At 35.3% G+C, this 12,500-nt stretch overlaps 1 long non-coding RNA gene across 1 annotated transcript in view; it reads left to right on the forward strand.

The window, feature by feature from the left end:
• Nucleotides 1-12,500, forward strand: part of LOC136834226 (uncharacterized) — a 78,757-nt gene that overhangs the window by 44,848 nt on the left and 21,409 nt on the right. The window lies entirely within an intron of this gene.

Raw genomic sequence — 12,500 nt, forward strand, 5'->3', positions numbered from 1 at the left:
TTTAAATAAATGGGTTGTAGTGAAAAGGTTTAAAAATCTAGATAAGCTGTAGTTCATAGAAAATTTAAATAGATAATAGGTTGTAGTTCACTGCAGATTTAAATAAACAAATGGGTTGTAGTTCACTGCAGATTTAAATACATGGGTTGTAGTGAAAAGGTTTAAATTAATGGATAAGCTGTAGTTCACTGCAGACTTAAATTAATGGGTTGTAGTGAAAAGTTTTAAATTAATGAACAGGTTGTAGTTCGCTGCAGATTTAAATAAGTGTGTTGTAGTTTAAATAAGGTTTAAGTAAATACAAAGGTAGTAGTTCATAGAAGGCTTGAACAGATAAATGGGTTATAGGTCACAGTACTGTAGGTTGTAGTTCATAGAAGATTTAAATAGATAGATTATATTTCACAGCAGATTTAAATAAATAGGTAGAAATTCAAATGATATCTACTGTAAATCAATGACCATAGTTTATAGTTCAAAGCAGATTTACATAGATAAATAGGACGTACTTCAAACCAGATTTAAATAGAGAAATGGGTTGTAGTTCAGAGCAGATTTAAATGAATAAATAGGTTGTAGTTCAAAGCAGACATGAATAAATAAATAGGTTGTAGCTCAACGCAAATTTATATAAATAGGTAGGTTATCTTTCAAAGCAGATTTTAAATAAATAGGTTGTAGCTCAAAGCAGATTTAAATAAATAAATAGGTTATCTTTCAAAGCCGATTTAAATAAATAAATAGGTTGTAGCTCAAAGCAGATTTAAATAAATAAGTAGGTTATAGTTCAAAGAAGATTTAAATATATATGTTATAGTTCAAAGAAGATTCAAATAACAAATAAGCTCAGAGTGACAACTAAAGGGAAAACGATTTAAGAAGCATAATCTGAGGGTCTGAGGCGAAAATATCAGCTGAAGAATTTGTGAGGAAATATTAACATCGGTCATATAAAATTCCTCCGGAATGAAAAACAATGCACACGACTTTCTTCAGCTAGAAGAATCTTAAAAGCGACAGGTACCTGGTTTAAAAACTGCATTCACTAAGATTCCCACAGGGGAGAGGGTGGATGGATGCCAGATGCAAGAGTCTTGCAGTCGTTGCTCCACTTCCACAGCGAGACTTCTCAAAATAATATTATTTGTGACTTCTTCCTGCAGTGCGTCGAAGACAAACATTCTATCCAATTTTTCGGATTGCAAAATCCGTCGGTTCCGGTGACAGATGTTAACGGTTTATAAAGCCGTGAGCAGTAAAAAATATTCTTTAAAATTCGTCAGATTTTTTCTTTCGGTAAATCTTATGCCTTTTAAAAATAGTGCGTTATAGTCGTAATAACTCAAATACACTAACTTTGAATTTCGTTGTAATGTCCTGTTATTTCTTCGCATTTTAAAAAGTTTGATTTTAGGTAACTGATAACGAAATTTTAGAAAAATTGATATATAACAATACATTAAAAATATATCTTGGGACAGGTATTAAACTTGTACCTGCTAATTATCTTTATAGCTCAGAAACCCTTGTCAGATTATGATAAAATTGATTATAGCCTGAGGCATTTTAGCCTCAAAAATCGAAGACAAAAGAATTACAAAACGCTAAATATTAAATGAATCACGTGATGCACCACACTAATCTGTAATAAGCTTCTAAAAAAAAAAAAAAAAATTAGGTCGTTTCAGCTCCACTACAGGCGAATAATCATGAAATGCTCGAGATTACCAACGAGTTACAAGATGAATTAGACTTACCTTTAATAATAATAATAAAAAAAAAGGTTAAGGAGTCGAAGTTCATAATCCAATTCGGACAGCCAGAAGATTGATTGCCTCAGTTTAATGGCGTTGTTACATCAGCTTTACGTATCAAAGCAGAAATGAATAATGACATTTAGGTCACGAAGACAAGCCATGGGACACTTCCGAGTAGAAATGAAGAGCTGGTGGGTATTAACCGGTATGTATCCACCTCCGAGGTGCTAGTACCAGGACCCACTTAGAGCTCTAAGTGGGTCCTGGCTAGTACTAAATACGGCGGAAGCGCAAAATGGGACTCCGTGTTTAGTGCTAGCCCCTCGGGGATCAAAGATATCGTTTATTAACATAATTTGTCGACCACACAATATAGAAATGGGTGTATATACACTTTGTTCCCCGAGGGGGTAGTACTAAACACGGCGTCACGGCATGAGTTTACCCTGGACTTTGATAAAGGTAGGATACATACCGGGTTAATACCGAGCTGGTGATCAAAGCTAAATCCATCAGTCGAAATAATTATGCACTTGGTAACTGAATAACGCTACATCCCAAAGCAAGTCTTCAAAAACTGTCATTTCCGAAATAAGACAACTCCTGCGAGGCCCCGCTATGGGAGGTCACAGCCCTGTCAGTGCAACTCACACGGTGCACTGTAAGCATTACTCAAGGTTCTTTGCAGCGTTCCTTCGGCCCCTAGCTGCAACCCTTTCCATTCCGTATACTATACTTCCGTTCATATGCTCTTTCTTCCGTCTTACTTTCCACCCTCTGCTAACGAATGTTTCAGCTTTATTTCCAGAGTTGAATGACCTCATAGGTTCCAGCGCATGGCCTAAATTTTATATTCCGGTTCCAACTTCTACGAGGTGCTGCAGTTGGTCTTATCTTTTGTCTGAATATTTCGTTGCAAAGACACCTTTTGGAAACTCAAAAAACGCTAAACAGAAATAATTGGTGTTTTGAAATGACTTCAGTATTCCTCCTTGCTCGGATAAGAATTTGCAAGAGCTATTTTATCTGTTAAAGGGATGGATGACGTAGAAATTCTTTTAATATAAGCGATAAAGAAATGCCTGCAATGTATATATATAAACAGTTATCCAGAGGCTTCAGTGTTACAGCTATCTTACGAAAGAACATGTACAAAACACACAGCATTCACTTTATTCATAAACAGAAAAGACAAGAATGACCTCAGCGGAGCAAAATAAAAATAAAAGGACTCACAAATATATAGTAATCACCCTCCCTCCCTCTACCTCTATAGGAAACTACAGTTCTTCAAACTTCACTATCAGAACTTCAGAACTCCATTGCAGCTTTAGGTTAGGTCTATTTCTCTGCCTTAAAGCAGGAATGACTGACTGCGCTGGAGACACAAGTTATTCAAGACTGTATGCTTGCAATGATTGTTCGCCTCTTGGAGAAGGAAGAGCAAAGATACGCAAGTCAAAAGTCTATAAAAGAGCAATAAACGTATATGACATCACAGAAAACGTACAGAACAAATGCAAAATGACCTTAATGTTTGGCAGATGACGCTGTTTCGGGCAATGGTCATCATAAAACTTCAATGGCATAAGCAGCAAGTTCAGGGTTTACAACATGAAATAGATCCCGTAAGGGGGAGGTGCTGACACTACACCTTACTGGTGCACTGTAGGCATTACTAAAAGTGTTTGCAACGTCCCTTCAGCCATTAGTTGCATCCACTTTTAGGCTTATACTTTACTTCCGTTTCCTCTTTCTTTAGTATTGCAGTCCAGCCTCTTTAAATTTGATTTCTTAGTGCAACTTTGGAGTTTTCTCCCAGTTCCACCTTTAGTTCCTTGTACGTCATCTCCTTTATTATCTGGAGCTATTTATCTTGTCAACCACTCCAACTCCCTCTTTTCACTGCCCCTGAATGGCCAAAAGTGTCCCAAGTGCTTGTCTTGGGAGCCTGAGCTTCATAAAATCAATCGATCAGTCAATCAATCAATGAAACCGACATGAAACTGATAAATAAAGAAACAATTCAATCATCGTAAAGAATTCATTCTTCTAAACAAGAAGTAGCCACGAGCACTGAGAGCAATTATTGTTGGACCGTTACAGGAAATGCACCTCGGACCATCAAACTTTCCAGATGCGTCTGTTCCCGTTTGTGCTCATCTGACAGCTGAATCGCCACCGACATCACATACTTTTTTCTGCTCGTCATTATTAGATATGAAAGCGGCCGAAGTGATCATAATGACAACGATGATGATGATGAAGAAGAAGCATTGACTTTTAAGGAAACACAATGGAAACCCCGTTTTCTGTTTCCCGTTTTCTATGCGATGAATAGAAGAATGATTTCGTATGATTTGTAAGTCTATTTGGGAGATAAACAAGCTCTATGGAATCCGGTTTTTGAAAGTGTGTTAGCGACTGGAATAAACAAGGAAGAACGGTGAAAGAAGTCATTGTTGGGGAAAGATTAATAACTGTATTTGCAAATTTCTTTATAAATAAAGATCTACGAGGCATAAAACCGTTAAAGCTGAAATGCATCAAACTTTCATTATTCCTGTTCAGATTGTTTATTTTAATCGGTAACTTCTTAGTAATGGATCCGCTTCTCTTGAAGTGTTGGGCTTATTTCCACTGAAGCCATATATATATATATATATATATATATATATATATATATATAGATAGATAGATAGATAGATAGATAGATAGATAGATAGATAGATAGTCCACGTGATCCGATGATTATCGTCTCATCCACTAAATGCCCTGAAACCGTCTCACCCTACGGGAAACGATGTAGACCCATTGTTTCTTTAAAATTTCTTTAGCCTTCATAGGCCTATTGGTCAGGAAAAAAACTACTATTCTTTGACGTATTATCTTATTAGAACCACTTTTTAAGTTTTTTTTGTTTGTTTGTTTGTTTGTTCTTAAGCGTTTGCGTACATTGCTTACATTCTTTATCATGCCGCTGACAAAGTAAATGGCTTAGTTCGCGGACGCCCTACAGTAGACTCATTCCCCGTAGGGGGTTAGAGCCGTCAGTGAACCTCATGCGGTTTACTGTAGGCATTGCTTAAGGTTCTTTACAGCTTGCCTTCGGCCCCTGGCTGCAACCCCTTTCATTCCTTTCACTGTACCCCCTTTCATATTCTCTTTGTTCCATCTTACACTCCACCCTCTCCTAACAATTGATTCATAGTGCAACTGCGAGGTCTTCCTCCTGTTACACCTTTCAGACCTTTAACTGTCAATTTCCGTTTCAGCGCTGAATGACTTCATAGGTCCCAGTGCTAGCCTTCGGCCTAAATTCTATATTCAGTTCAGTTCAATCCTAGACTCATTCGTTCAGAGCATTTTAATTCTCTCTCTCTCTCTCTCTCTCTCTCTCTCTCTCTCTCTCTCTCTCTCTCTCTCTCTCTCTCTGACACGTGCAGCATCCAACACAGAATCCAGCCAGCTGCCGGATTTGCATGAAGTTTTGATACGTTTACGCGGGAAATGAATAACGCATGTCTCATCAGCTCGGCGGACAGAAAAGTGGCGGGAAAAATTAAGGGCTGACTGGACGAAAGACTAAGGAAAATGCGGAACTGCAACAAAAAAAAGAAGAAAAAATGGATTTTAAAAAGGAACTAGATAAAAGACAAAGAGAAAGGAATAAGGAAGAAAATACGCGAAAAGGGATAGGAGGGAAAACCTATCCCAAGGAACTCTTGCTGGTGAAAAAGCCTCATTTACAAACATTTTTTTTTTTTTATCTTGGCAGCTCTTAAGGTGTCTGTCTGCTGCCTTTGATGTTCGCTGCCGACGTGCGCTTATGTGACGCCCTTGGAGTTCTGAGATATGAGTCTGGACCTTCTCTCTCTCTCTCTCTCTTTCTCTGTGTGTGTATATATATATATATATATATATATATATATATATATATATATATATATATATTATATAATATATATATATATATGTATATATGTATGTATGTATACTTACATATATAATTTCTGATTCCCATCAAGGGTCAGTTGGTAGCTCCCTTGCCTTTCAACTGAAAGACCTGGGTTCGATCCTGATATGAGTCTGACAATTATTTCTGCTACACACGTGATTGTTTGTTGATCAATTCAATATATATATAGTATATACTATATGTATATATATATATACATACATACATATATGTATCTTACCCCTCGTACGTCAAGCAAGGACGTCTAGCATTTTTCTTAGTGGTTACCCGTCCAAATAACGACCAGACCCAGCGTAGCATAACCTGTATTCCCTTGAGTAGCGAAACACGACGTGTAAAAAAAAAAGATAAAACGAAACATCACGCCATGATCCAATTAACTAGAAAGATTTATTTTACACTAAAAAAAAGAAAACATTCGAAATAAACCTTTCCCTTACGTCACTGTAGACATAAGATGAAAGCAGAAACGAAGGGCCAGAGATTAACTTGTATTTCTTCATTTATTTATTTCTTTATTGATTTTTCACCTAGTTACGCGTTTGTTTTTAATGCACACTTGGCTTATATGGATCGAAAAAGGAAAGTGTTCATCTAATTTGCTTATTCGCTCAGCTAAGTAAACATGCAATAGAGTAAACAGGAAGTAATGTGAACATTCCAGTTTCATAATGAATTAGCTACTTTGCCGTTTAATAATGTTGTCCGAACTTCAAATTCATTATTATTCATATAAAAAAGATTACTCTACCAAATGACCTTCCTCTCATTACGTAACAATTTCTTCGTAATAGTATTGTTTTATAGAAAGTAAACAGTTATATACAACACATTATAGCAATTAGACAAACCGTCGTAGGATGCTTGTACTGACAGCATCTAATACAAAGCTTCTGTATACAATATCTGAACTGAACAGCAATTATTCAGCACATATTATAGCAATTACACAAACCATCGTTAGATGCCAGTTACTTGCGGCGACTTGCACACTACTTCAGCAAATAAATCATACCAAGTACTAGTTCAAAATACGCAGCAATTCGTTCTTAAATGGTACTGTATTACAGGAATCCAGGTAAAAAAAAAGTCACGGGAAAAAAGTCACAGAAAAAAAGTCACGGGAAAAAGTCACAGGAAAAAAAGTCACAATAATCTTTTCTAGATAGTGACTCCCAAGGGTTTTAACCCGGTATGTATCCACCTTTGCGGCGCGTTTAGTATACAAGCCCGTTGGGGATGATCGTAAAAACCTAAACAAAAGACTGTAAATATCATAAAGATAATAACCCTCAAGAAATATTACGAATTTTTCCCATGTGACTTCATTACAGGTCACCACAAAATGTGACTTTTTTTTTCCTGTGACTTTTTTCTTAGCCAAAACTGTGACTTTTTTTCTGCAACTTTTTTTCCTATGACTTTATTACCGGCCACTGTATTACAGCAATTATACAATTACACAACGCGCTTTACGATCGTCAGTAAATAAATCATTACACAGCTCAAAATACATAACTATTCCTTCGTAATGGTACCGTATTACAGGAATTATATAATTATATATACAACATACACATTACGGTCTCCGGACTGAGGAAGCTATTCGCCTGACGCCATCGTCCAAAAAAACTCCAATGTTAACCTGCTGTGTCATAATTGTGGTCAACTCGGCCAGTTTGTCATCTCCTGATTTGAAGATGTGGCAATCGAGCATCGACAAAAACATTCTTTTACCTTTTTTTATGTTTTTTTAAGTACTTCGATTTGTCACGTTTACTTTCGAGCGATGTCTAGAAGCGTATATAAGAAGAGTTTAAGTACAGAAGATATTTTTTTAGGTATTTTTAGTTCGTTTAGTTGAGTTTCATACTCTTACTGATTATGATAGTATATATATATATGTTATGTGTTTTTTATCTATATATAGCTATAGATATTTTCAGTATATAATATATATATATATATATATATATATATATATATATATATATATATATATATATATATATATATATATATATATATATATATACATATATATACATATATACATATATATATATGTATGTGTATGTGTGTGTGAGAGATACTGAGAGAGAGAGAGAGAGAGAGAGAGAGAGAGAGAGAGAGAGAGACGTTTGCAAGTACGTACCATACTAAAACGACTTTCAGTATTTACACAAAGAAACAACTTGACCACGCTATCTGAAATGTTTGCAAAATCTACAACAGCATTCAGAATAATAACAGCACCATTAACAACAATAACAATAATAACAACAAACAACTACAAAACCTCCCAATGACACGACGAAAGGAAAGGGAGTGATTCATCGCATTGTATCTCGATGCTCTGCAAACATATGTATACTATTTTTAGCGGCGGCGCATATTCATCCATCTCCCTTTCTATTTGCTCAGGAATAAAGATCCATTTCAGTAACCCGAGAGAGAGAGAGAGAGAGAGAGAGAGAGAGAATCAAAATTTAAATGCTGAAGAGAGAGAAAGAGCGAGAATTCAAAGACTAAGGAGAGAGAGAGAGAGAGAGTCGAAATTTAAAGGCTGAAGAGAGAGAGAGAATTCAAAGGCCAAGGAGAGAGAGAGAGAGAGAGAGAGAGAGAGAGAGAGAATCGAAATTTAAAGGCTGAAAAACAAATAAATTTTAAAGAAATGGTTTTTAAAAGCATAATTATTTAGAACCCTTTTTAATATTTAAAACCAATCCGTGAATTTTAAAATAGAGAAAATAGATAAATTTTAAAGACAGTTTTTAAAAGCATAATTATATTAGAACCTGTCTAATATTAAAAACCAGTCTTCGAATTTCTAGAGTAAAAAGAAAAATTAGATGAATTTTAAAACTAGTTAAAAAAAAAACATTTTATAGAATCTGTCTAATGTTTAAAAACCAGTCTTCGAATTCTTATAACAAGAAGAGAGAGATGAACTTTAAAAATCAGATTAAAAAAAAATTATATAGAACCAGTTTAATATTTAAAAAACAGTCTCTTCTTAAGGAGCGGAACTGACTCGGCCTATTGTTTCGATTCTGCCAATCTTTGTTCAGCTGAAGGTGCCCTGTTTGGTGATGAGATTGATAACACTCGCATTTACTGGACTGTCGACGAACAAACATCATTTCTTAACGCAAGCTGGGTGTGAAAGTGGTGACCGTTATTTAACGAGAGAGAGAGAGAGAGAGAGAGAGAGAGAGAGAGAGAGAGGAGGGAGGGAAAGAGGCGTCTTTCTTTACGTGTGCTAAACACCAAGAGAGAGAGAGAGGAGGCGCCTTTCTTTATGTGTGCTAAAGACACAATGAGAGAGAGAGAGAGAGAGAGAGAAACATGGGCATCTGTATCTACGTGAGCCAAAGACAGACACACAGACAGACAGAGAAGTCAGCAACATAGAAAACGAGGCAGATGTGGGGTGAACTTATCTATTCTGAGAGGTACCGAGAGAAATATTATATAACTCGACGAAATGTGACGGACATAAGCGAACGTATGGCCACTCAGCCGTCACTTTTAGATTACGAAGACGACAGTGACTTATTAAACTTTACTATCGTTTTTTTTTTTATTTTTTAATATATAATTTTATAAATTAACGACGTGAAAATATCTAATAAAAAAAATGGATAGATTGAGAGAATGTTTCTCTGAAATTTAATACTTTTTTATCCTCTTAATTCAGATCTGTTAAATTGAAAATCATGCTGTAAGCGTCGATGCTCATAATCATGCAACGCCAAATAGCATAACCAAATCAATCGATGACTTATTAAAGAAATATATACAAAAACAACCTCTTAGTCCCGATTAGCGATTGGCAAATCACTCGGACAAAACATACATTATCACCTTGTCCGCAAGAGCCCTGCTGATTGGCCAGTCACAACGAACTTTGTCACCTGCCGATTGGCCAATCATCAAGGCACGCAAACTTACAGTGACCACCCATCTGATCCAAGCCAATCTGTTAGCGACAATCGTTTGGCGTGAATCGTGAAGAGGCGCGTAGATCTCGATAATTGAACGACCCAAAAGCTATTTTCCTCTTCTTTCTATTTTTGTTATTAGCGTAACCGTCACGCTTTCAACATGATTAGAATGTAGGCTACTTCATTCAGCGGTGTCACTCTTTTGAAGTATATACATATATACATAAATACAAATATACATGTATACATACATATATTTATATACACATATATATGTGTAATGTGTATATATATGTATGTATGTATGTATGTAATAGCCATATCACATGCCGTGTAAGACAAAAAAAAAGAAGCAAATGATACATTCAAGGAACTCCTAAGTAACGTGTTTACAGAAACACAGACAAAACATCCACAGTCACAAGAGAACCAATATATATATATATATATATATATATATATATATATATATATATATATATATATATATATATATATATATATATATATATATAGCGCATATACGTTCCTCTGCATGTACATCGTATGTCCAGTCATGACGACACAATTCTCGTAAGGACGTCAGCCAATTTACGCCCACCTTCCTCGGTAGGACGCCTGGCATCCTATCGGCCAAGGCATGGACGTGAGTCCCAGCAGGGTCCTTCAGCAGAAGGACTGTCCTGCGTAGGAGGAAATCCCACGGTGACATTACCAACACGCCCCCGTAATTCGGGCTCCCGTAATTGGATTCTCCGATTTCCCGGGAAAAACGTATGAAAGTGGACGTGAAGTACACATGATCTGGAATGGTATCTCCTCTCTCTCTCTCTCTCTCTCTCTCTCAGCTTATTGCATGGCAGCCAATTGCAGTCCTATTTTCATAAGAGTCGTGTACTACTTCAACCGTAATTTCTTCTGTTTGCTTTGAAATAGAACAATAATGGAAACGTTAACCGTGGGCAGTTCTGAGTTTAAAAACTGATATTCCTCTCTCTCTCTCTCTCTCTCTCTCTCTCTCTCTCTCTCTCTCTCTCTCTCTTCTCTCTTCTTCTTCTTCTTCTTCTTCTTCTTCTTCTTCTTCTTCTTCTTCTTCTTCATAATAATAATAATAATATAATAATAATAATAATAATAATAATAATAATAATAATAATAATAATAATATATACGTACATATATATAAACCAAAAAGAAAGAAAAATAATAAAAATAATAATTATTATTATTATCATCATCATCATTATTATTATTATTATTATTATTATTATTATTATTATTATTATTATTATTATTATTATTATTATTCCCTTTCTTCCTCTCCAGTTTTATAAGAAACCTTCAAGCTCTTCTTCATCCTTCACCAGTTCCAGGATTTCTCGTTTCCCGAGAAAAAACAGGAATGAAAAAAATATTACCGTTCATAGCAAAAGCGTTTTCTAATTTATAGACAAATTAAATAAAGTATATAATCCTTTACTCTCTCTAGATATACGATGCTGAAATATTCCAATCAAAAAATGTCTGGGATTTTGTTGACGCATTTATTTCTTATCTTTCCTCTTTCTTCTGTGTTTCTTTAAACCAGCTCCTCCTCTTCCTCCTTATCCTCCTCTTTATCCTCCTCTCCTGTTCCTCTTCCGCCGTCCTTATTCTCCTCTTTGTCTTTCTCTTCATTTCCCTCTTTCTTCTGTTTCTTTAAACCAGCCCCTCCTCTTCCTCCTTATCCTCCTCTTTATCCTCCTCTCCTGTTCCTCTTCCCCCGTCCTTATTCTCCTCTTTGTCTTTCTCTTCATTTCGTTGCCGATTTTACTTAAAAACAGGAAGGCAAAAAAGAGCTTCGTAACTTTCGTAATTAATCGAAAGTTTTGAAATCTATAATTGCCATCTCGCAAGAGGATCGAGTATTTCACGGCAATAAAAGAACAGTTTTTCATTTTTTATTTTTTTCTAGTCACGTCACGAACATTTCAAAATTTCAAATTTCGAAATTTCCGAAATTTCAAAATTTCGAAATTTCAAAATTTCGGGATTTCGACATTTTAAAATTTCAAGATTTTAAAATTTCAAAATTTTAAAGTTTTGAAATTTCACCATTTCGGATTTTCAAAATGTAGAAATTTCGAAATTTCGAGATTTCAATATTTAAAAATTAGAAATTTAAAAAATCAGAAATTTTAAAATTTAGAAATTTCAAAATTTAAAAGTTTTAAAAATTTTAACATTTCAAAATTTCGAAATTTCAAAATTTCACAAGGATGACTAAAACAAAATTGACTCTTAACACATCTCTTTAACCAGGTGTAATTTGAGAAATAAAAAATGGGACCAGCGTAACTCAATAATCGACTTCTGTATTTTCGATTTCCAATCTGATTTTTTGATCAGTCGAGCGAAATATAAAATAAAAAGAAATAAAAAAAATTAATGCAGCTGTAATCCAGCCCTTGTCTGCAGTCATTTTCCACAAATATATTTCCTCCCAACGTGAGAAGATCTGACGCAACTTCTCGTGACACAAAGAGAGAGAGAGAGAGAGAGAGAGAGAGAGAGAGAGAAGTTGTAATCGTTATCTGATGATTTATTGAAACTCAATTATTTCGCTGCTCGGGAGTTAGCCATCCGAAAATGGTGTAGTATTTCCTTGTCGACGCTTTCGTCCTTGACTTGTTTACGTCGCTTGAATTTCAGAATTGCCCCCTTTGTACAGTATAAACAGCATTGATGTAAACACGGAGTAAATGCATGTGTATATTATAAACATGCAGACATGGAGCAAGGATTATAATACATACACACACTCACACACGCTATGCA

The sequence above is a fragment of the Macrobrachium rosenbergii genome, chromosome 53 (assembly GCF_040412425.1).
Source record: "Macrobrachium rosenbergii isolate ZJJX-2024 chromosome 53, ASM4041242v1, whole genome shotgun sequence".
Classification (NCBI taxonomy): domain Eukaryota; kingdom Metazoa; phylum Arthropoda; class Malacostraca; order Decapoda; family Palaemonidae; genus Macrobrachium; species Macrobrachium rosenbergii.